General features: G+C 46.3%; 1 protein-coding gene across 1 annotated transcript in view; it reads left to right on the top strand.

Moving 5' to 3' along the window:
* The window catches only part of LOC126419637 (class E basic helix-loop-helix protein 22-like), a 1,550,160-nt gene that overhangs the window by 89,781 nt on the left and 1,436,348 nt on the right, over positions 1-24,031 (top strand). The gene's annotated exons all lie outside the window — the stretch shown is intronic.

Raw genomic sequence — 24,031 nt, 5'->3', positions numbered from 1 at the left:
AAATTCCGCTATGTACAGCGCGTACACAACTTTCCCACTAGAGCGCGCCCCACTAAGCACAGCAGCGCAGGCGCAGCGCTCGTCCGTCTCCGCTCTACGAGATGGCGCTGCCATAAAGACGGACCAAATTCTGCTTCCGCCGATCCGCGTATTACGAGGGCCGTTCAGAAAGTAACCTCCGGTTGATTTAATAAAATACACCAAGTTAAATAAAAATATTTTAATATATACATCTTACAACTACATCTTTGCACTATTTTTCTACATAGTCCCCATAGCGATTGAGGCACTTATCGTATCTCTTCACAAGCTTTGAAATTCCTTCTGCATAAAAATCACCCGCTTGTGCCTGGAGCCAGCCTGTGACCGCATCTTTGAGCTCTTCGTCGTCATCAAACCGCTGTGACCCGAGCCATTTCTTCAAATGCATGAAGAGGTGATAATCACTTGGCGCCAGGTCTGGGCTGTAAGGTGGATGGTTGATAACGTCCCACTTGAAGGACTCAAGAAGGGCCGTTGTTCTGCGAGCAGAGTGAGGACGGGCGTTATCGTGCAAAAAAACGATACCGGAAGTCAGCATACCACGGCGTTTGTTCTGTATAGCCCGTCGTAACTTTTTTATTGTTTCACAGTACACGTCTTGATTAATGGTCGTACCACATTCCATGAATTCAACCAACAACACCCCTTTGGCATCCCAAAACACCGTTGCCATCAGTTTTCTGGCAGAAAAATCTTGCGAGGCTTTTCTTGGTTTGGTAGGCGAATTTGAATGTGCCCACATCTTTGATTGTTCTTTTGTCTCAGGGTTCATGTACTTAATCCAGGTTTCGTCACCGGTCACGATTCTGTTTAACAATGGTTCTCCTTCGTCCTCATAACATGACAGAAAGTCTAATGCAGAGGCCATTCTTTGAGTTTTGTGGTGGTCGGTAAGAATTTTGGGCACCCATCATGCACAGAACTTACGGTAACCCAATCTTGCTGTCACTATCTCGTACAAGAGAGTCTTAGAAATCTGTGGAAAACCAGTAGACAACTCCGACATTGAGAAACGTCGATTTTCACGAACTTTTGCATCAACTGTCTGAACGAGTTCGTCAGTCACCAATGATGGTCTACCACTTCTCTCTTCATCATGAACGTTTTCTCGTCCACTTTTAAATAAACGTACCCATTCACGGACAACTCCTTCACTCATAACTCTTGGTCCATACACGGCACAAAGCTCACGATGAATAGCTGCTGCAGAATATCCTTTGGCTGTAAAAAACCTTATGACAGCACGCACTTCACATTTCGCGGGGTTTTCTATTGCAGCACACATTTCAGACTGCCACAAAAACTAAACTAGCGCAGGTACGACGTTCACTCGACCACGGCTTGATGCCGACTGACCTGTTGAGTGCGTGAACGCACAGATGGCGTCGCTACTCCCCCCACAACCCGCACTGTGACCAATCGGAGGTTACTTTCTGAACCGCCCTCGTAATATGTAACGCAGCCAATGAGATTGCTGCTAACGTAGAACCTTTTCTCCTCGTAGATCACACTCGCGCAGTGATACCTGAACGCTCGAGATATTATAACGAGTGTACAGACCTACGATTAGTCTGTCTGCATCAGTCTGTATTAGTCTGCAATAGTCTGCATTAGTCTATAGTGAAGTTTCAGTCTGCGCCTAATAAGATTATCATATTCCTGTACATAGCCATGAAGATAAATGTATAGACACTTTGTCAAGTATCAGAGATATGTGAGAATAAGATTAACGTACCAAAACCAAAGGAACTTCAGATTGTCAATTGTAAACAGCATCCAGAATCAAGTTACGTAATGTCTATGATTTTTATTATTTTAATAAATGTGTGTGAAAATTAATCAAGTTCTGTTTAAAGTTGGTCACCGTCAATCTGCTACTCTAAGCGTGCAAGTGGCATTTCTATCGTCTGACCTAACGGCAGAAGATACACACGCCACGATAAGACCACGAGGCATATTGCTGACACTCGCCTACTTCGTTAGAGCGACAAGTCAAATAATCTGATGGTGTGTGTACCGAAGGTCTTACAGTACGCACACCACAAAATCCGTATGTATTTGGCCCGTAAGGCACTTACGCACGCCAGTTGCGCATAAACAAAAGCTCCTTAAAACGTGCACAGCTGAAGGTGTGTCCGCGACCCTGTTGCCAAGTTTCGCGGAGTGTACAGGAGTAGCAAAGTAGGACAGCGCGATAAATTTAGTGAGTGCGTTTCAGATTACCGCATCTACATTTCGTTTAACAGCTTTCAAAGAAAGATAACCAGTAAACCCGCAAGGTGCCAGACGTTTGGGTGTTAACACGCAGCCGCCGCTGCGCCTGTCCGCCACGGTCGGCCGCCCTTTCTCGGACCTCCCCCAACGCTGCCACCGGCGATAACGCCGCGATCTGCTACGGGAGGTGCGCCCCGGGAACAATGGCACCTGCGGGCTGTGACGTCAGCGGCTTCCGCAGACTCGCTTTCGGCGGCCTTGGCGCGCGCAGCTCGCGGCGGAGTCCTTGGCCCTGTTCCCTGCGCCCTGGGCTCGCAACCCCGTGGGAACCGCCACTTCCCACAGTAGGCTGCCTGCAGTTGCACGCAACCGCCGCCGCCTCCTAGTAGCTCTCCTGGCTTTCCAGCTCGTTCATTTTCACCTTTCTTCCTGTTATTTAACGCTCCGATGAAAAGCGTCGTTCTGTTCGAAATTTAACACTAATTAGTGCAAACAGCAAAAAGTGATACAGGCATGGAGAAGTGAATCCTTAGAGTGGGACAAGACAACTGTTGAAGAAGGAAGTGAGAGTTCCAAGCAAAATATGACAGTGGCATGCTAGTTTACTATGTTAGTACACTGAAGAGCCAGAGAAACTGGTATAGGCATGCAGGTAGAATACGGTGCTGCTGTCGGCAACGCCTATATAAGACAAGTGTCTGGCGCAGTCGTTACATCGGCTACTGCTGCTACACTGGCAGGTTATCAAGACTGAAGTGAATTTGAACGTGGGGTTATGGTCGGCGCACGAGCGATGAAACACAGCATCTCCGAGGTAGCGATGAAGTGGGGATTTTCCTGTACGACCATTTCACGAGTCCTCCGTGAATATCAAGAATCCGGTAAAACATCAAATCTCCGACATCGCTGCCGCCGGATAAAGATCCTGCAAGAACGGAACCAACGACGACTGAAGAGAATCGTTCAACGTGACAGAAGTGCAAGCCTTCCGTAAATTCCTGCAGATTTCAGTGCTGGTCTATCAACAAGTTTTAGCTTGCGAAACAAAATGTTGAAATGTGTGTGAATTTCTAAGGGACCAAACTACTCAGGTCATCATTCCATAGACTTACACACCACTTAAACTAACTTAAACTAACCTGCGCTAAAGACAGCACACATACCCATGCCCGAAGGAGGTTCAAATGGTTCAAATGGCTCTGAGCACTATGGGACTCAACTGCTGAGGTCATTAGTCCCCTAGAACTTAGAACTAGTTAAACCTAACTAACCTAAGGACATCACAAACATCCATGCCCGAGGCAGGATTCGAACCTGCGACCGTAGCGGTCTTGCGGTTCCAGACTGCAGCGCCTTTAACCGCACGGCCACTTCGGCCGGCCTCCCGAAGGAGGACCCGAACCTCCGGCAGGAGGGGCCGAGTGCGAAACATCATTGATATGGGCTTTCGGAGCTGAAGATCCATTCGTGTACCCTTGACGACTACACGACACAAAGCTTTACACCTGAGCCACGCGGGGCAGCCGCGCGGTCCGAGGCGCCTTGCCACAGTTCGTCCGGCTGCCCCCGTTGGATGTTCGAGTCCTCCCTCGGGCATGGATGTGTGTGTGTGTGTGTGTGTGTGTGTGTGTGTGTGTGTGTTGTCCCTAGCGTAATTTAGTTTAAGTTAGGTTACGCAATGTCTAAGCCTAGGGACCGATGACCTTAGCAGTTTGATTCCATAGGGACTTACCACCACCACCACCACCACCACCACTTCTCCTGCGCCCGTCAACATCGACATTGGACTGTGGATGACGAAACATGTCGCCTGCTCGGATGACTCTAGTTTCAAATTGTATCGAGCGAATGGCCATGTACGGGAATGGAGACAACCTCATGAATCCATGGGCCCTGTATGTCAGCAGGGAACTGTTCAAGCTGGGGCAGGCTGTGTTATGCTGTGGAGTGTGTGCATATGGGATCCATGATACGTCTAGATACGACTCAGACAGGTGACAGGTACGTAAGCATACTGTTTGATCAGCTGCATCCATTCATGTCCATTGTGCATTCCCAAGGACTTGGGAAATGCCAACAGGACAACGCGACACCTCACACGTCCGGAATTGCTACAGAGTGGCTCCATGAACAGTCTTCTAAGTTTAAGCACTTCCGCTGGCCGCCAAGCTCCCCAGACATGAACATTATTGAGCATGTCTAGGATGCCTTGCAACGTGCTATTCAGAAGAAATTTGGGAAGTTGTGATATGGCCTATGGGACCAAACTCCTGAGGTCATCAGTCCCTAGATTTACACACTACTTAATCTATCTTAAACTAACTTACGCTAAGGACAACACACACACACCCATGCCCGAGGGAGGAGTCGAACCTCTGACGGGGGGAGCCGCGCGAACCGTGACAAGACGCCTGAGAACCCCTCGGCTACCCCGCGCGGCTCTTCTGAAGAGAAGAGAAGAGATATCCATCTCCTCGTACTATTACGGGTTTATGGACAGCCCTGCAAGACTCATGACGTCAGTTCCTCCAGCACCACTTCAGGCATTAGACGAGTCCATGCCACGTCGTGTTGCGGCATTCTGCGTGCTCGCGGGCGCCACACACGATGTTAGGCAGGTGTACCAGTTTCTTTGGCTCTCAGAGTGTATACTTCATGGAATTATTGGCTCCTTCGGATACTCTGACGTAGCAATCGACCAAGGTCGCACTTGACTGACTTTGAATGTGTTTATACACTGTTGCCAACCTACACCTGGATGGATAATGAAAGCTTGTAGGTCTATGTGACCTACCATAAAAGCAACAGTCTCTCAAGTAACGTTTTCCATCTACTTGAAATGTGTTTAAAGACATCACTGTCTCCACAAATTTACGGGTTGTTATGTTACAAAACCAAGTTTAAAAGTGTATATAATAACAGGAAATGTACACTACTTGAAGGCTAGCTCTTTCTCTTTTGCCGGCCAGTGTGGCCGAGCGGTTCTAAGCGCTACAGCCTGGAACCGCGCGACCGCTACGGTCGCAGGTTCGAATCCTGCCTCGGGCATGGATGTGTGTGATGTCCTTAGGTTAGTTAGGTTTAAGTAGTTCTAAGTTCTAGGGGACTGATGACCATAGATGTTAAGTCCAATAGTGCTCAGAGCCATTTGAACCATTTTTTTCTTTCTCTTTTTATATTAGAAGTAACTGAGAAGAGTTTTTATGTTGCATACGAAATCTGTTTGTTTGTATATTAACGTGGTAGCAATCATACTTGAGGTCACTATCATATGTTGAAGCGGAGGTACCATCAAAGCAAATTAAAAGAAGCAAAATTTTTACCACATTTAGAAGATTGACACATTATCCGTGTAGCGGCTCATCTTGAAGGTATTTTCGTTCAAATGGCTCTGAGCACTATGGGACTTAACATAGGAGGTCCCCTAGAACTTAGAACCTTAAACCTAACTAACCTAAGGACATCACCCACATCTATGGCCGAGGCAGGATTCGAACCTGCGACCGTAGCGGTCGCGCGGTTCCAGACTGTAGTGCCTAAGTGCCTAGAACCGCTCGGCCACCCCGGCCGGCTATGTTTTAGTAATATTAATTCTGTCTTTGGATTACAGTTGTATGTGTAAATCTACATTCTTCGTCCTCCAGGCATCTGCTGAACAAATGTTACTTTTCCAAACGTGTTTAATTGAATGTGAGTGTTACACAACAGCTCTCCTTGTTCACATGTGATATAATTTTAGAATTAATCAATTGCTATCAGTGGTCAGCTCATGGTAGCAAAATATGGGAACGTGCTAAAGTGGTTCCAACATTCGAAGTATGAATTTCTTACAGGAATTCTACACCACGAATTCGGAAAATTGGGATCAGTGATCAATCAACAATATTGTACTGTTGCCATATATTGATTCATATGGTGTAAAATGTTTGGTCAGGTTCGAAGACCGACTTTGCTTCGATAATTGGTTATGAAACTATATCACATGCTGTTGATCGTGATGATTATGGGATAGAAAGTTTGCAGAAGTACCCGACGGCGGAGGAGTGAGCACTCTTGCTTGGTTTTTTATTTTTTATTTTATTTTATTTATTTTTGAATATTGGCTTTCGGAACGTGCCCATACAACCATAGCAATATCTCAGTATTGGCATTTCAGTGTATACATTAGTTTAAGTTTTCTTGTTTCGTTCGTAGTGTGAATTTTACCCGATCACTACCAGTAAGAGAGAGGCATGAGAAATGGCCGACATGAATAAGGATGTAAGAAGCAAGGACTGACGCTCTCTCTCCGTGGAAACCTGTTGTTAGAAGTATTCAATAAGTGGCTTTTGAAATACGGCAGTCGGCTGTCTGATTTGAGCTTTAGAGGATAGATGATAATTGGAAAATATCATAACTGACGAATGCGGGTTATTTGTCACGCCCGCCTTTGTAAACTACTTGGAAATGGAGTCGTGTCCCTGGTTTAAACATGACATTACTTTCTCTGCCATGACCTTATTACAGATGGTATGCAATGCCTTCCCTCAACTTGCGACGTACTCCCTTACGCAAACCGATATGAAAGGGCAAATCGCAGTACAGCAACATGTCTGGTGTCACATTCAAAACGCAATGTCAGAGATGTAATTCGCGTTTTGCCTCATAAGATAATCTTACGAGCAACCTATAATCTAGCAAAAATCTGTTGATTTCTAGTCTACCGTACTGACGAATTAGTCCACATCTTACATGAAGCTCCAACATCAGAAACAGGAAACAATGTTAATACCGAAAGAAATCTGATTCTGGCCTAAAGAACAGCAGATTATTTATGCGCGTCTTACTGTAATATTGCGACACGACTATATTGGCTACGCATGCTGTTGTCAATGGCTGTGTAACACTAGCAGAAGATACGAACGACAGTGCTACGTTACTCATTTCCATATCCTTTCTCCATTCGACCAGTCACATGGATTCCTTCAGTAGGATATTGTGGAAGAAACTATAAAGGATTTAAGTCGCAGTAATTAATGACGGATCAGAGAGTGTATTATTTTTATTGGAATTCTTCCTCCTTGTGCGACTATTTAAAACTACACTTTTGTTTAGAAAGATCTTGTAGGTCACAACGAATAACCAAATCCTTCACACTGAAACCTCAGAGATGATGGAAACACGGCGAAAATTAGGCTCACCATACTCTGTAGATGAAGGCAATTTTATGCATATTATATCGAAACACACAATCATACTGAGGAATCAAAGTATGAATGTGTAGCCAGATGCAGCCAGGATGTAGCCAGAGAGAGACGTCTCGCTTTCTACGGACATAGCACAAGGATAGACCAAACAAGACTGACCAGCCGACTTCTCAACTACTGGAAGAGCAGGACGATCGTGGCACCGTGACTGATAGAAGTCAAGAAAGACATCCACAGCCGGCCGATGTGGCCGAGCGGTTCTAGGCGCTTCAGTCTGGAACCGCGCGACCGCTACGGTCGCAGGTTCGAATCCTGCCTCGGGCATGGATGTGTGTGATGTCCTTAGGTTCGTTAGGTTTAAGTAGTTCTAAGTTCTAGGGGACTGATGACCTCAGATCTTAAGTCCCATAGTGCTCTGAGCCGTTTGAACCAAAGACATCCGGAAACTGAAAGTAACTGAAAGCGACATTAGAAACCGAGCACTTCTCAGGAGGATACCAAAAGAAAAGAGGTTTCATGACAGATCACCCCATAAAAAGATCTCAAGTCCCTGTCCAGGCTGAAAAGTTGGATATCGTGGTCCTGAGCTGGCCCATTCGAAAGAAGAACAACAAACACACACGTCTAAACGCTTCTTTATCTCAAGAAAGCTGCCGCCCAACTGGACTGACTTTACTAAAGATTTCCAGAACCTAAGGACAAGCTGGATAGAATAACATAACGTATTAATTATTCAGTGGAAATGATTAAAAGTGCGGGAGCACGTTGCGGAAGGCCATGCTGTCGCGCACAGTGTGCCGGAGTGAGCTGTCGCCAGCACACCGGTCGGCAGAGAGGTTGCAAGAAGATCGATAACAGGCGCTGAATGACGTGCGCCTATCAGGAGAGGGGCCAAAGGCAGACTCGCGAGCAACGCGCCGCCAGCGCCCTCTCGACCGCCAGTATAGATCGCCGCCGCGGCCCGCAGGACCCAGTCTGTCACATACAGACAGCCGAGTCGCAGTCAGAGTCTCAGTCAGTACATAGCGACCAGTGTAGCGTTTATAGCGGGATTTGTGCTTCACCAGCAGAGAGGCTAACGTGGACTAATACAGAAGAGCTTTTACCACAACACATGGACTAGTTTAAGATAAGTAGCTTCTTGTTCTTGTGAATAAAGAGTCCTGTTAACATACGTGTGCAGTTGTGTTGTAGGAAGAGGATACCGGCCACCAAACAACATCCTCTCCGTGGCTCCTCCCGGTACAACACTCTACAGTGTCAACGACGGCACTAAACACGGGAAGTTGGACGTCAGATGGCCTGAGGACAACTTGACTATAGCGCCAACGTGGCTAGACCTGCAGCACGAGGACTCATGTCCATTATAATTATCCGGGGTGTTATGCCGTGGTCGGTTGATGAATTCTGTGTCGATTCCCAACGTTTCGTCTCCGACTGCGGGAGACATCTTCAAGGGGGTCCGTAGCTCGATGGAAGGTCCAACACACCCACTGGCTCGCTACTGACTGCCGCTAAATTCCGTGTCCGCGCGCTCCCACGCCGCTGCGTGACGTCACGTGTTTTGAAAACGTCAATGCAATTGGCCGCTGTCCGTCGCCGTCGATCGCCGTTGCCATCACCCAGTAGTGGACGGGTGGTACACATCTTCTTTAACACCGGCATCCATATACCGTTTAATTTGACGCCCTCCTCCTTTCGGTTGAAATTATTTGGGTGTTTAGCGATTTCGATTGCCTCCCTGTAGAGCCTTTCGTAAGATCCGCTTGTGGCCGCTAGTACTTGCGTCTCCTCGAAACGAATATTGTGGTTCCCTGACTGGAAAGCATGCTCCGCAACAGCTGATCGTTCCGCTTCTCCTCTTCTACAATTTCCCTTGTGCTCTTCCAAACGTTTAGAAACAGTTCTTTTAGTGGTACACACATAAACATCACCACAGCTGCATGGGATCCTATACACTCCAGCTTTTTCCAATGGTTAGCGAGCGTCCTTGGCAGGCTTAAGGTATTCCTGAATCTTCCTGGTGGGCTTGTAAATTACGGTAATATTCCGCTTCGTCAAGATCCTCCCTATTCTTTCCGTTACATTTTTAACAAACGGCAGGAAAACTTTAGATTTTGCAGTAGCCTGTACGTCAGTATGATTTCTGCGTGGCTGCCTCAACGCACGTTTTATTTCGGCGGACGAATATCCGTTCTTCATTAGTGCATTGTGGAGATGTTCCATCTCAGCGTCGAGCAACTCAGGTTCACAAATATTTCTAGCTCTCTCCGCTAACGTCTTGATAACACCCCGCTTCTGTTGTGGGTGGTGGTTCGAATCCCGGTGCAAATAACGGTCCGTGTGCGTGGGTTTGCGGTATACTGAGTGGCCCAAACTTCCATTTTCGTTTCTAAAAAAAGCTCATCGAGGAAATGTAATTTGCCGTCTACCTCCTCCTCCATTGTAAACTGAATTCTCGTGTTTATACTGTTCAGGTGTTCGTGGAACCGGCTTAGTTCCTCCCTACCATGTCTCCACAGCACAAACGTGTCATCCACGTATCGGAACCATACATTTGGTTTTTTGCTGGCAGTACCTAAGGCCTGTTCCTCGAATTTCTCCATAAAGAAGTTTGCAAGTACGGGACTTAGAGGACTTCCCGTAGCCACGCCATCCGTTTGCTCATAAAACTGTTCATTCCACTTGAAATTTGTGGTCGTCAAACAACACTTAAATAGTTCTGAAATGTCGGCAGGAAAAATTCGATCCAGCTGTTCCAATACATCATTAAGTGGAACCATGGTAAACAGCGATACCACATCGAAGCTGACCAATATGTCCTCCGGCTGGACCACTATGCCATTCAATCTGCTGATGAAATGTGTCGAATTCTTTATGTAAGAGTCCGAACGGCCCACATGTGGTTTTAACAGCGTAGTCAAAAACTTGCCTAACGAGTAGGTGGGCGAACCAATGGCACTTAGTATCGGTCTTAACGGCACATTTCCTTTATGAATTTTGGGCAATCTATAAAGCCTCGGTGGTAGCGCAACCGAACTGCAGAGACCTTTCTGTACACTCTCTTCAATGGGGGACTTTTTTTATCAACCGCGACACAGTCTGAGAACGTTGTTAGTGGGGTCCTTATTCAGCTTCCTATATGCTTGCGGATCCAGTAGATCAGTGATTTTACTCTGATAGTCGGCCACATCCATAACCACCGTTGCGCTTCCTTTGTCAGCTGGGAGAACCAAAATACTATCGTCGTCATTCAGGAGTTTTAAAGCTCTTCTCTCACCCACAGTGGGAATCGACACAGAATTCATCAACCGACCACGGCATAACAGCCCGGATAATTATAATGGACATGATATTTCTGGCCGTGAAAGTCTACATTTTAGTAGCACGAGGGTCGCAAGAAATTGGAAAAGCCAGTGCGTATCAATTAGCAAAGAATTGTGGTGCAGTGTTCTTCATGACAACGTGGTCCGCAGAAAATAGCTAGATGACGTCAGAAGAGGGAATAATCACCGGGAAACTGGAAAAGGACAAAGAATGGCGACTCTAGTCCAGGAATCTGATATTGCTCACAGTATCGTTCCACGTGCGTGGGCAGTATTCCGAATCACAGGCACTGCTGGGCGTAGAAGAGCACGTGTTCTGCAACAGGCAAGAAGGGAACCACGTCAAACAGCGGGTACAAGTTCAGCCACATTTAAAGGACCGAAAGGCACACAATCTCACCGTCCACAACGCCGCGGCAAGTGCATGGGGGTGGTCTCCTTTCCCGAAGACCAGTACGTCGTGTTCCGTTGACAGCCGCAAATCGCTGGCAAGAGCACGGCCAGTGGACCAACGAGGGGTCGGGTCGCGTGCTGTTCTCGGATAAGAGCAGATCCAATCTGAGTAGTGATTCTGGACGTACTCTCATAGGGCGAGAGATGGGAACACGTAATACACCCAGGAATTTATATTTACTAAGATGGTATCTGTTCTTTCGGACATGTCCGAACCCGGGATCTCCTGCTTACATGGCAGACGCTCTATCCAGCTGAGCCATCGAGGACACAGAGGACAGCGCGACTGCAGGGACTTATCTCTGGCACGCCTCCCGTAAGCAGGAGATCCCGGGTTCGAGTCCCGGTCGCGGCACACATTTTCATCTGTCCCCGTTGACGTATGTCAACGCCTGTAAGCAGCTAAGGGTGTTCATTTCATTGTAATTACACCCAGGAGTATTGGCGAACGTCACAGTTTTGGTGCTGGTCACAGTGGCCGATCGGTTCTAGGCGCTGCAGCCGCAGGTCGCAGGTTCGAATCCTGCCTCAGACATGGATGTGTGTGATGTCCTTAGGTTGGTTAGGTTTAAGTAGTTCTAAGTTCTAAGGGACCGATGACCTTGGATGTTAAGTCCCATAGTGCTCAGAGCCATTAGAACCATTTTGACAGTTTTGGTGGTTCAGGTGGTAGGTGTGGGAATATTTGAACACGGTACGTTCACCGGTCATGTGTATGACACTGTATTTCTTCCTCATGTGCTTTTTATCAGGGATGCATCCAGCCCCGACTTCATTTTTATTGATGAGAATGTGCGACTGTATTGAACAGTGCAGGAGGACGAGCTTTTGGGACGAGAGGATACTCGGCGAACGGACTGGCCTCCCTTTCCCCCGATTTAAACCCCATCGAGGACGTGCGTGGGGAGACGTACTACAGCGTTTCCACGTGCACCAACGGCCACACACCAGTTGTCAATCGCGCTGGTGAACTGAACTCCCTAGCACAGCCTTGTGACCAGTACGGGAGCACGTTGCAGAGCAGCGTTTCTGTCCGCGGTGATCGTTTCCGGCCTTTTGTAATATGTAGGGAACCTTCATAAGTTGAGATGCCTTCAGCATAATTATTGCCTGTTCGTCTCATTGGGTTTTTCTTCAGTTGCATTCTGTACTACACTACAGCAGTTCTTTCTATGCACGATCCGTATATAGCGCTAAGTTACTTGGTATTGACACATCATGCAAAAGTTACCTTCGTCCTTAACTTTTGCACGTCAGTGTATTACGCTCAGCATTTGCGTGAAACGACAGTAATAATAGTTCATAAACCATTGTCAGCAGGCAAAAAATATTTTTTGCTGTTGGATACAGCTTAATCAGCTGTTACTGTATGACTCCCGATATTCCATATGCAGTCAAACTAAACAATAACCGTAGAAAATACTAAAAATGGTAAATGCTAAGACGTGTGAGGTCACTGAATCCAAATCCTTATTTACAGTTTTGTCCCAATACGACCTCTTTGTAAATTAGACAATTAGTAAAACAAATGTACATGAAATGATAAACAATTTAATTTTTCAATTTGAACAAAGATTTTATTGGAGCGTAAACTATTGTTACGTAAGAATTATGTCTTCATTGATTTATATTTCGTTTTTCTATTGTACTTAAAACGCGTACTACATTTTTGTCTACGATGAATTGTCTTTTGTAAGTCTCGCCATGGTGACCACATTGTTCGTATTCCAACTGCCCTGATGCAGTATTTCTGTCATTCTGACATACTGAAGAAAGCGCACACCTGGTTCGTCACAGGCATCACAGAAATTCCTGACAAATATCAATCTTCTACCAACACGCTTTCTGAAGCAAGCCTCGTAGATTTACTTCGCACAGCCTGCATCTTTAGGTAAGGTTTTCATGAACTGATTCATTAAGGGCAATTTGATGTATAGACACAGTAATAGCCAATTTTAGGATCTGTGGGAAGAGCCTAAGAGCTTCTCATACAAGTTACTATTTTTCTATATACACTAACCAGCGCATCAGCTGCCACCGAACTGTCAACTTCATATTATCATTAATTAAAATTAGATAAAAAACATTTATAACGTAATATTTGTGAAGACATGTTAGCAATTACTGAAGACTTATGTGTTTTTCATCTTCAAAACTAAAAATGGCCAGCACAAAAGCAAAGTGAGTCGATTTCGGAGTTACTTAAAGCAATTTACAGCATTTTTGTGTTAACCTACTGGATGTCGTTGTGCCTGACCAATGGTGCTCTGCACTTACTGCTGTTACACGTATTAGTGTTTTCAGTGTTTTCTGCTCGCTTGAGCAGGTATTATGGCGTTAAGTATCGTTTTAACGTTTTCAATTCATCATACTTTCCTGGTTATGATATGTGAAGTTATGGCAATAAATATTCTTCGAAGTACACTTAATTTTTCCTGCTAATAATTCTCATAAAAATGTGATTTGTGTTGATATTCACAGTTTTCACATGGTTTCCATTTTTGTGCTAGCACTGTGAAGATGATCCATGATTGAAACCTCCAATGAATACATATAAGCTGAAGCGCTAAAAGAAACCGGTATACGCATGCGTATTGAAATACAGATGTATGTAAACAGGCAGAATACGGCGCTGCAGTCGCAAACGTCTATATAAGGCAACAAGTGTCTGGTGCAGTTGTTAGATCGGTTATCGCTGGTACAGCGGCAGGGTATCAAGATTTAAGTGAGCTTGGAAGTGGTGCTATAGTCGGTGCACGAGCGATGGGACATGGCATCTCCGAGGTAGCGACGGAATGGGCATTTTCCCGTACGACCATTTCACGAGTGTACCGTAGATATCAGGAATACTGCAAAACATAAAATCTCCGACATCGCAGTGGCCGGAGAAAGATCCTTCAAGAACGAGACCAACGACGTTTGAAGAGAATCGTGACAGAAGTGCTACCCTCCCGCAAATTGCTGCAGATTTCAATGCTGGGCCATCAACAAGTGTCAGCGTGCGAACCATTCAACGAATTCGAAGGCCCACTAGTGTACCTTTGATGACTGCACGACGCAAAGCTTTACACCTCACCTGGGCCCGTCAGCATCGTCATTGGAGTGTTGATGACTGAAACATGCTGCCTGTTTGGGCGAGACTCGTTTCAAATTCTTTCTAGCGGATGAAGTGTACAGATATGGAGGCAGCCTCATGAATCCATAGACCGAGCATGTCAACAGTGGGCTGTTCAGGCTGGTGGAGGCTCTATAATGGTGTGCGGCGTGTGCAATTGGAGTGTTATGGGACCCCTGATACGCCTAGATACGACTCTGACAGGTGATACGTACGTAAGCATCCTGTCTGATCACCTGCATCCATTATGTACATTGTGCATTCCGATGGACTTGGGCATTCCAGCAGGACAATGCGACACTCCACACGTCCAGTCTTGCTACAGACTGGCTCCAGGAACACGCTTCTGAGTTTAAACACTTCCGCTGGCCACCAAACTCCCCAGACATGAATATTGTTGAGCATATCTGGGATACCTTGCAACGTGCTGTTAAACTCTTACGGTCTTACTTGCAGATTTCATGGTGTCAGTCCCCTCCAGCACTACTTCACACATTAGTCGAGTCCCTGCGACATCGTGTTGCGGCACTTCTGCGTGCTCGGTGGGTGGGGGGTGGGGGGGGGGGGAGGGCCTACATGATGTTAAGCAGGTGTACCAATTTATTTGGCTCTTCAGTGTATTTAAAGACAGCACAGGTGTATCAGGCATTTGCTGTTGACTGTCACCTGGAAAAAGTTTTTGTTTCTCATTTGAACTCACGAGGCTGAGTACACCACGTTCCAGTCCCCACACCCTAGCAGTACCAAGAAGCGATCGCAGGTCCTTCGTGTGCCGGTCGACCAAGCTGACCACGTAGCTACGGAGGTGTATGGAGGTGACTACAGTACAGTACAAATGTCGACCACATTCCCTGCGTGAATAAAAAATGGCCCTGAGCACTATGGGACTTAACAGCTATGGTCATCAGTCCCCTAGAACTAGAACTACTTAAACCTAACTAACCTAAGGACATCACACAACACCCAGTCATCACGAGGCACCCTGCGTGAATGTCTGGAAACAAATTTGTCTAATTCGCTCGAGGTATTTGCTGATGATAACAGTAATGCCCATTCTACTCTTCGCCCTCAAGCTTGCATTCAGCACTGCTCGCTTCTGTCTCTTTTACTACCAAAGCAACAGAGATTACTTCTTCATATGGTGTCATGTGAAGAAATTGGTTTACGGTATTCGGTCGGTCCTCAATTGGACCTGGTTGCTAAGGTTGTCACGTTATGCCAAACTCGTCGGATTCTTAAGAGTGCAAGAGAGTCAATGATGGTTCACTGTACATTCTACCTTGATCTTGGTGGTCGATATTTAGAACAATACGTGTAAGGGAACACCATTGCATTTTTTTACGTACTCTACGCTGACAAAATAGATTAAAGACACTGTCCCAGAAGTGTACGTGTTTCGACTGATGGTTGTTGCATTAATCTGTTTTCTTTTGTGTGTGTGTGGTGCGTTTTCGTTTTTGCATATCAGATACTTTTTCACTGTTGTGAAGGTATATCCACAGAAACAAAGTTAATTTAACAAAGTGAATAAATAGTAGTTACGTCATTTGTAACCAGCCGCTGAAGTGCACTGGTCTCTTAAACGAAATATTGAGAATATGATTCCCGAACAACAATCGAAATATTCCAGACTATTATGCCATGGTCGGTTGTATTCACATCAAAAGCCAAAGTTTCACCTCCATCTGCGGAGGACATTTTCATCGCGGCTCGTAGCTTCTTTGGTTGCCCGGCTCGCTGCTGACTGCAGCAAAATTCCGTTCACGCGTGCTCCCACGGAGTGACGTGACGTCACATGCTTTGAATACCTGGGTGCAATTGGCCGTTATCCGCTGTTGCTATCACCCCAAGACTCGTACACATCATCTTCAGCACCGGCATCCACATGTCATTCAATTTCACGCCCTACTCCTTCCTACTGAAATTCCTGCTGTGTTTACAATCTCTACGGCCTCTCAGTATAACCTTTCATGGTATCTGGTTTTCGCTGCCAGTACTTGAGTCGTATCAAAATGAATTTGGTGGTCTTCTGGCAGCAAAGCATCTCCTACAACAGCTTCTACAGTTGCCCTTGTGCTCTTCTATTTTTTGAGCGTTCGTTTTGAAGTACCCAAGTACACCTCGCCACATGTACACGGGATCCCATAAATTGCTGCTATTTACAGCGGCTTGCGAGCGTCTTTTTAGGTGACCTGTATGATCCGGGTGGGTTTGTAGACTACCGAGATGTTCCGTTTTGTCAAGATTTTTCCTGTGTTCTGCATCTACATCGATACTCTGCAAATCACATTTAAGTGCCTGGCAGAGGGTTCATCGAACCATCTTCACAATTCTCATTTAGCGCGCGGAAAAACGAACACCTATATCTTTCCGTACGAGCTCTGATTTCCCTTATTTTATCGTGGTGATCGTTTCTCCCTATGTAGGTCGGCGTCAACAAAATATTTTCGTATTCTGAGGAGAAATTTCGAGAGAAGATTCCGTCGTAACGAAAAACGACTTTCTTTTAATGATGTCCAGCCCAAATCCTAATTTCAGTGAGACTCTCTCCCATATTTCGCGATAATGCAAAACGTGCTGTCCTTCTTTGAACTTTTTCGATGTACTGCGTCAGTCCTATCTGGTAAGGATCCCATATCGCACAACAGTATTCTAAAAGATGACGGACAAGTGTAGTGTAGGCAGTCTCCTTAGTAGACAGGGGATCTCAAGTTGATTCCGTATTTCTAGATTTCCGGAAAGCTTTTGACAACGTTCTTCACAAGCGACTTCTAATAAAGCTGCGGGCCTATGGGGTATCGTCTCAGTTGTGCGACTGGATTCGTGATTGCCTGTCAGGAAGGTCGCAGTTCGTAGTAATAGACGGCAAATCATCGAGTAAAACTGAAGTGATATCAGGTGTTCCCCAGGGAAGCGTCCTGGGACCTCTGCTGTTCCTGATCTATATAAATGACCTGGGTGACAATCTGAGCAGTTCTCTTAGGTTGTTCGCAGATGATGCTGTAATTTACCGTCTAGTAAGGTCATCCGAAGACCAGTATCAGTTGCAAAGCGATTTAGAAAAGATTGCTGTATGGTGTGGCAGGTGGCAGTTGACGCTAAATAACGAAAAGTGTGAGGTGATCCACACGAGTCCCAAAAGAAATCCGTTGGAATTCGATTACTCGATAAATAGTACAATTCTCAAGGCTGTCAAATCAACTAAGTTCCTGGGTGTAAAAATTACGAACAACTTCAGTTGGAAATACCACATACATAATATTGTGGGGAAGGCGAGCCAAAGGTTCCGTTTCATTGGCAGGACACTTAGAAGATGCAACAAGTCCACTAAAGAGACAGCTTACACTACACTCGTTCGTCCTCTGTTAGAATATTGCTGCGCGGTGTGGGATCCTTACCAGGTGGGATTGACGGAGGACAACGAAAGGGTGCAAAAAAGGGCAGCTCGTTTTGTATTATCACGTAATAGGGGAGAGAGTGTGGCAGATATGATACGCGAATTGGGATGGAAGTCATTAAAGCAAAGACGTTTTTCGTCGCGGCGAGATCTATTTACGAAGTTTCAGTCTCCAACTTTCTCTTCCGAATGCGAAAATATTTTGTTGAGCCCAACCTACATAGGTAGGAATGATCACCAAAATAAAATAAGAGAAATCAGAGCTCGAACAGAAAGGTTTAGGTGTTCGTTTTTCCCGCGCGCTGTTCGGGAGTGGAATGGTAGAGAGATAGTATGATTGTGGTTCGATGAACCCTCTGCCAAGCACTTAAATGTGAATTGCAGAGTAGTTATGTAGATGTAGATCTGCTACATTTTCTAAGTGTCCTGCCAATAAAACGGAGTCTTTGGTTAGGCTTCCCCACAACATTTTCTGTGTGTTCCTTCCAATTTAAGTTGTTCGTAATTGTGAATCCTAGTATTTAGTTGAATTTACGGCCTTTATATTTGACTGATTTATTATGTAACCGAAGTTTAACGGATTCCTTTTAGCACTCATGTGGATGACCTCACACTTTTCGTTATTTAGGGTCAACTGCCAACTTTTGCACCATTCACATATCTTTTCTAAATCGTTTTTCAATTTCTTATGATCTTCTGATGACTTTATTAATCCATAAACGACAGCGTCATCTCCAAACAACGTAGGACGGCTGCTCAGATTGTCTCCCAAATCATTTATATAGATAAGGAACAGCAAAGGGTCCGTAACACTAAGTTGAGGAACGCCAAAAATCACTTCTGTTTTACTCGATGACTTTCCGTCAATTACTGCGAACTGTGACCTCTCTGACCGGAAGTCAGTAGCGTCCTTAACGAAAGGTAGGAAAACAAACTCTCCTGGTAGATACAGGATCACCTAAAGGTTGACAAGGATACATGCAAACCGCTAGAAAGAGCAGGAATTTATAGAATCGGGAGGTGTCAGCGAGTATAAAAAGAATGGTCGAAAAACGAGTAGAAGACTGCGAGGGCAACTGTAGAAGTGGAGAGACTGACAGATCAGCTGTTGCGGAACATGCTTTGCAGCCAAGAGACCACCACATTCATTTTAATAGGACTCGGGTACCGGCAGCCGCAAACGGATATGATGAAAGACTATACAGAGAGGTTATAGAGATTGTTAAACACACCAGGACTGTCAGTAGAACGGAGGAGGGCACGCAGCTGAACGACAGCTGGATCCCAGTGCTGAAGAAAATGGGTGCGATTCTTCCACTATGGGGTGATAGCAACTGCGAACGACGGTAACGCATAAACGCCAGTTGTGTCACGGTATTCAAAGCATGTGACGTCACGCCACCGCCAACTCGCGTGAACGGAATTTTGCCGCAGGCTGTAGCGAACCAGTGTGTGAATCGGACACTCAAAGAATCTACGATCCCCCTCGAAAATGCCTTCCGCAGATGGGGAAAAAACATTGGGTTTTAATGTGACATCCATCCAACCACGGCATGTCGGTGCACTTCGGGTTTGCCCTATACACCACGTCATAATGTGGAACAGGGGCGGACGTGAATAGTGTTGGAATACAAGAGACCTGCTCTCCGTGACGCACTGGACGACGGTTGGAGGTGTAGTCAGAATGTCGGCCACGTCGCGGTGTGGGCCCCTTCAGAGAGCGGCCGCCATTGTGCGTGGCGTGACGTGGCGTGACGCGTGTGTCCCGCCGGCGGCTGTTACAATACGCGCCTCCGCGGCTCCCGCCTTATCTGGCGTGTTTTGTGTCGCCAGCGCTGCAGCCCCATCTAATCGCAGCGGGCTAATTGTGTGGCCGAGCTATCTACGTCTAATTGCGGCCTCACTGCCAGGCTATCAGCTGGTGTTTTCCTCTCGCTTATCGGCCGCCCCCTCTGCCCCCAAGCGTCGCCGCCTCCGGGCGAGAGCGCTACTCTCCTGACTACACCGCCGCGTTTGCTTGGGCAGTAATTAAAACGTGAGACCTACCTATGTTTACCGTTTGGCCTATAATTCCGAGACCACATTCAGTGATCCGTCATATCCGCAACTACTGCGGCTATACTTAGCTCGTGGTCGCTCGTTTAGTCCACCTACGTGTTGATTTGATGTTTGAGATGATAGTAATGAATGAAAAACAAACAAGAAAGAACTATACGCATTGTTTGTCGATTGATTGGTTTGGGGGAGGGGACCAAACAGAGAGGTCATTGGTTCCATCGGATTAGGGACTGATGGGAAAGAAAGTCGACCGTGCCCTTTGAAAGGAACTACACCGGCATTTGACTGAAGCGATTTACGAATATCATAGGCAACCTAAATCAGGATGGCCGGACGCGGGTTTGAACTCCCGAATGCGAGTCCAGTGTGCTAGCCACTGCGCCACATCGCTTGGTGATAGTTGATTATAGTCCCCAGTACACAATATAAACACATAGCAATTCTACTCCAATAAAACTGTCGTCAGTGCAGCAGCCAACACACTATTTATCAGAGTCGAATACGAAGAGTCTCATGTCATACACCGCAAGAGCGAAAAAAAAAAAAAAAAAAAAAACGACGCACCACGAAGGAATAATCCGAATGAGACGGAAATCGGTAGATGTGATGTACATGTACAGACACGGTTCTAGGCGCTCAGTCCGGAGCCGCGCGACTGCTACGATCGCAGGTTCGAATCCTGCCTCGGGCATGGATGTGTGTGATGTCCTTAGGTTAGTTAGGTTTAAGTAGTTCTAAGTTCTAGGGGACTGATGATCATAGATGTTAAGTCCCATAGTGCTCAGAGCCAGCCGTACATGTACAGACAAACAAATCGTTACAATTTCAGGGAAACTGAATGCTTTGTTCAAGGGAAAGAGGTACGCAAATTTAGTAAATCAGTAACGCGTCGGCCCACGTCTGGCCCTTATGCAAACAGTTACTCGGCCTGGCATTGGCTGACGGAGTTGCTGGATATCCTCGTGAGGGGTGTCGGGCCAAATTCTGTCCAGTTGTAGCGTTAGATCGTCAAAATCCTCAGCTGGTTGCAGAGCGCTGCGCATAACACTACAAACATAAAAATGATTCAAATGGCTCTCAGCACTATGGGACTTAACATCTGAGGTCATCAGCCCCCTAGAACTTAGAACTACTTAAACCTAACCAACCTAAGGACATTACACACATCCATGCCCGAGGCAGGATTCGAACCTGCGACCGTAGCGGTCGCGAGGTTCCAGACTGTAGCACCTAGAACCGCTCGGCCACCCGGCCGGCACGACAAACATATTCAGTTGGGGAAAAATCCGGTGATTTCGCTGGCCAAGGTAGGGTCTGGCAACCAGGAAGACAAGCAATAGAAACAATCGCCTTGTTTGGGTGGCCAACTGTCTTGCTGAAATTTAAGACCAGGATGGCTTGCCACGAAGGGCAACAAAGCGAGGCGTAGAATGTCGCCTTCGACCTGGAATCTCGCTGACTGGAGTAGAGCTGTGTTCAGCAATAGGTCCAGCTTTGAACCGAGCCCTGATGGCCAGTGAAGACGCGTCTGGAAACTCCCCCGGCAGCCGTGGTTTGAATGAAGGTTATGACGTCAAGGCATTGCCCTTACATGGAAATTTATGTACACTGTCGTTGTGTGGCAGGTTCCGTATTGATAACACCAATACCCATTACCTGGATCGCCAGGTGTTCGGTTTTTTACCGAACTGTTCGGTGTTTCAGCCCATGTTCGGTGTTCGGTACCGAATTATGAGGGATTCGCTATTTTCTAGAACTCCATTCATATCACTCATTTATTTCTTGAAATGCAAAATCAAGACAATAAACATTTTGTGCGCTGTTGTCAGCTAGCGCGTGACCACTCGTGAATGATTGATCGTCGTCCGTCTTTTCCTGCATTCGGCTGACGCTGCCAGCACTAGGGGTGGCAGTTGTCGCAGGTACCGGTTTTCGGTTACATCGTTGTTTTTTTTTAACCTGCGTGTTAAAGAGACCACACCGAGGTTCTGGTCGAAAAAAATCTATTTTCGGTTTTCATCATATTTCGATATATGAAGGTTTTATTTAAGCACTCTGAAAAGGATTTTGCTGGAAAAAATTATTTTTCGAGCATTTGAAGAGCTTTTTCCTACCACGTGTGTTTATATGCTACGCCCACTTTTCTGGCACCCAGTTTTCAACATATATTTTACATCTTTATATCTCCCACATTGCACGTTACGATATTTTTTTTTTTACTCCCGAGTGTGTTGGCCATCCTTGGAATGCAACGGTCGGTATTCTTTTGTTTCTGCTGTTTGTAAACAACACGCTTTCAAACAGGCGATTAGTTTTGTTCAGGTGTGGTTGCGAGTAGTTGTTATAATTACGTTTGCAGTGTTTGTTTACGTTTGTAATATTGTGTTTATTGAAGATGACGAAACGTAAAGGCATTTTCAAGAAACGAAAATTTAGAGGAAACAAGTTTAGAAAGCTTTCGGTTCAAGAGGTTATGTCGCCTGGCAACGATGTTTCTAATTGTAATTTTTCAACAAGTGCATCATCAAAGAAGCTCTCACCACTCTCACCACTGTAAGCGACAAGGGGTTCAGTAACACTATTATAAATGTGAGAATATTATCAGATGTAGTTTGTAAATTTGTACAATGTAGACAGTGTGGGGAGTCACAGAGTTTTGTGAGAGTGCCAGTGGGAGAAAAGGCCTAGCAATTGCTTTGGATTTAATTTGCACTAAATGCTCAGCCGTGACTTCATTTCCAGATGCAAGTGGCCCTTATGAAATCAATACTAGATTAGTTTATGCCTTAAGATCCATTGGCAAGGGCATGGCTGCAGGGAGAACATTTTGTTCAGTGATGAACTTACATCAACCACCGAATCAATTTGAAAAACTGACTGCAATATTAGAGAAAACTGTATGTGAGGTCAATGAGCAAAGCATGAAACTGGCTGCTAGGGAAGCAGTGGAAGAAAATGAGAGATGTTCGGTTATTGCAGTTGCAATTGATGGAAGTTGGCAGAAAAGAGGACATACTTTCTGAATAGAGCAGTGACTGCCATGAGTGTAGACACCGGTAAAGTGTTAGATGTGGAGATAATGTCTAAATATTGCAAATGTTGTAAAGTCAATGAACTTAAAGAACATAACGGTGTGCCTATGGAAGTTCATGGAGTACAACAAATATTTCATCCCTCCGTAGAAACAAGAGGCGTACGGTACACCAAGTATTTGGGCGACGGTGACTGTAAGGCATACGACAATGTGGTGAACTCTGAGCCACATGGAGGTGCCATCATATGCAGCAGGACAGTTTTAACTAACAGTAAGTAACAAGTTTCAAAAGTTTTTTCTTTAAAGTCCATTTCCCGCAAACTAAAATTATCAGTACATACCCCCCATTATATCAGAAACTACACTCCTGGAAATGGAAAAAAGAACACATTGACACCGGTATGTCAGACCCACCATACTTGCTCCGGACACTGCGAGAGGGCTGTACAAGCAATGATCACACGCACGGCACAGCGGACACACCAGGAACCGCGGTGTTGGCCGTCGAATGGCGCTAGCTGCGCAGCATTTGTGCACCGCCGCCGTCAGTGTCAGCCAGTTTGCCGTGGTATACGGAGCTCCATCGCAGTCTTTAACGCTGGTAGCATGCCGCGACAGTGTGGACGTGAACCGTATGTGCAGTTGACGGACTTTGAGCGAGGGCGTATAGTGGGCATGCGGGAGGCCGGGTGGACGTACCGCCGAATTGCTCAACACGTGGGGCGTGAGGTCTCCACAGTGCATCGATGTTGTCGCCAGTGGTCGGCGGAAGGTGCACGTGCCCGTCGACCTGGGACCGGACCGCAGCGACGCACGGATGCACGCCAAGACCGTAGGATCCTACGCAGTGCCGTAGGGGACCGCACCGCCACTTCCCAGCAAATTAGGGACACTGTTGCTCCTGGGGTATCGGCGAGGACCATTCGCAACCGTCTCCATGAAGCTGGGCTACGGTCCCGCACACCGTTAGGCCGTCTTCCGCTCCCGCCCCAACATCGTGCAGCCCGCCTCCAGTGGTGTCGCGACAGGCGTGAATGGAGGGACGAATGGAGACGTGTCGTCTTCAGCGATGAGAGTCGCTTCTGCCTTGGTGCCAATGATGGTCGTATGCGCGTTTGGCGCCGTGCAGGTGAGCGCCACAATCAGGACTGCATACGACCGAGGCACACAGGGCCAACACCCGGCATCATGGTGTGGGGAGCGATC

The sequence above is a fragment of the Schistocerca serialis genome, chromosome 1 (assembly GCF_023864345.2).
Source record: "Schistocerca serialis cubense isolate TAMUIC-IGC-003099 chromosome 1, iqSchSeri2.2, whole genome shotgun sequence".
NCBI classification, from domain to species: domain Eukaryota; kingdom Metazoa; phylum Arthropoda; class Insecta; order Orthoptera; family Acrididae; genus Schistocerca; species Schistocerca serialis.
Note: the sequence above shows the minus strand (reverse complement) of the source record. Positions and strands in the feature narration are given on the sequence as shown.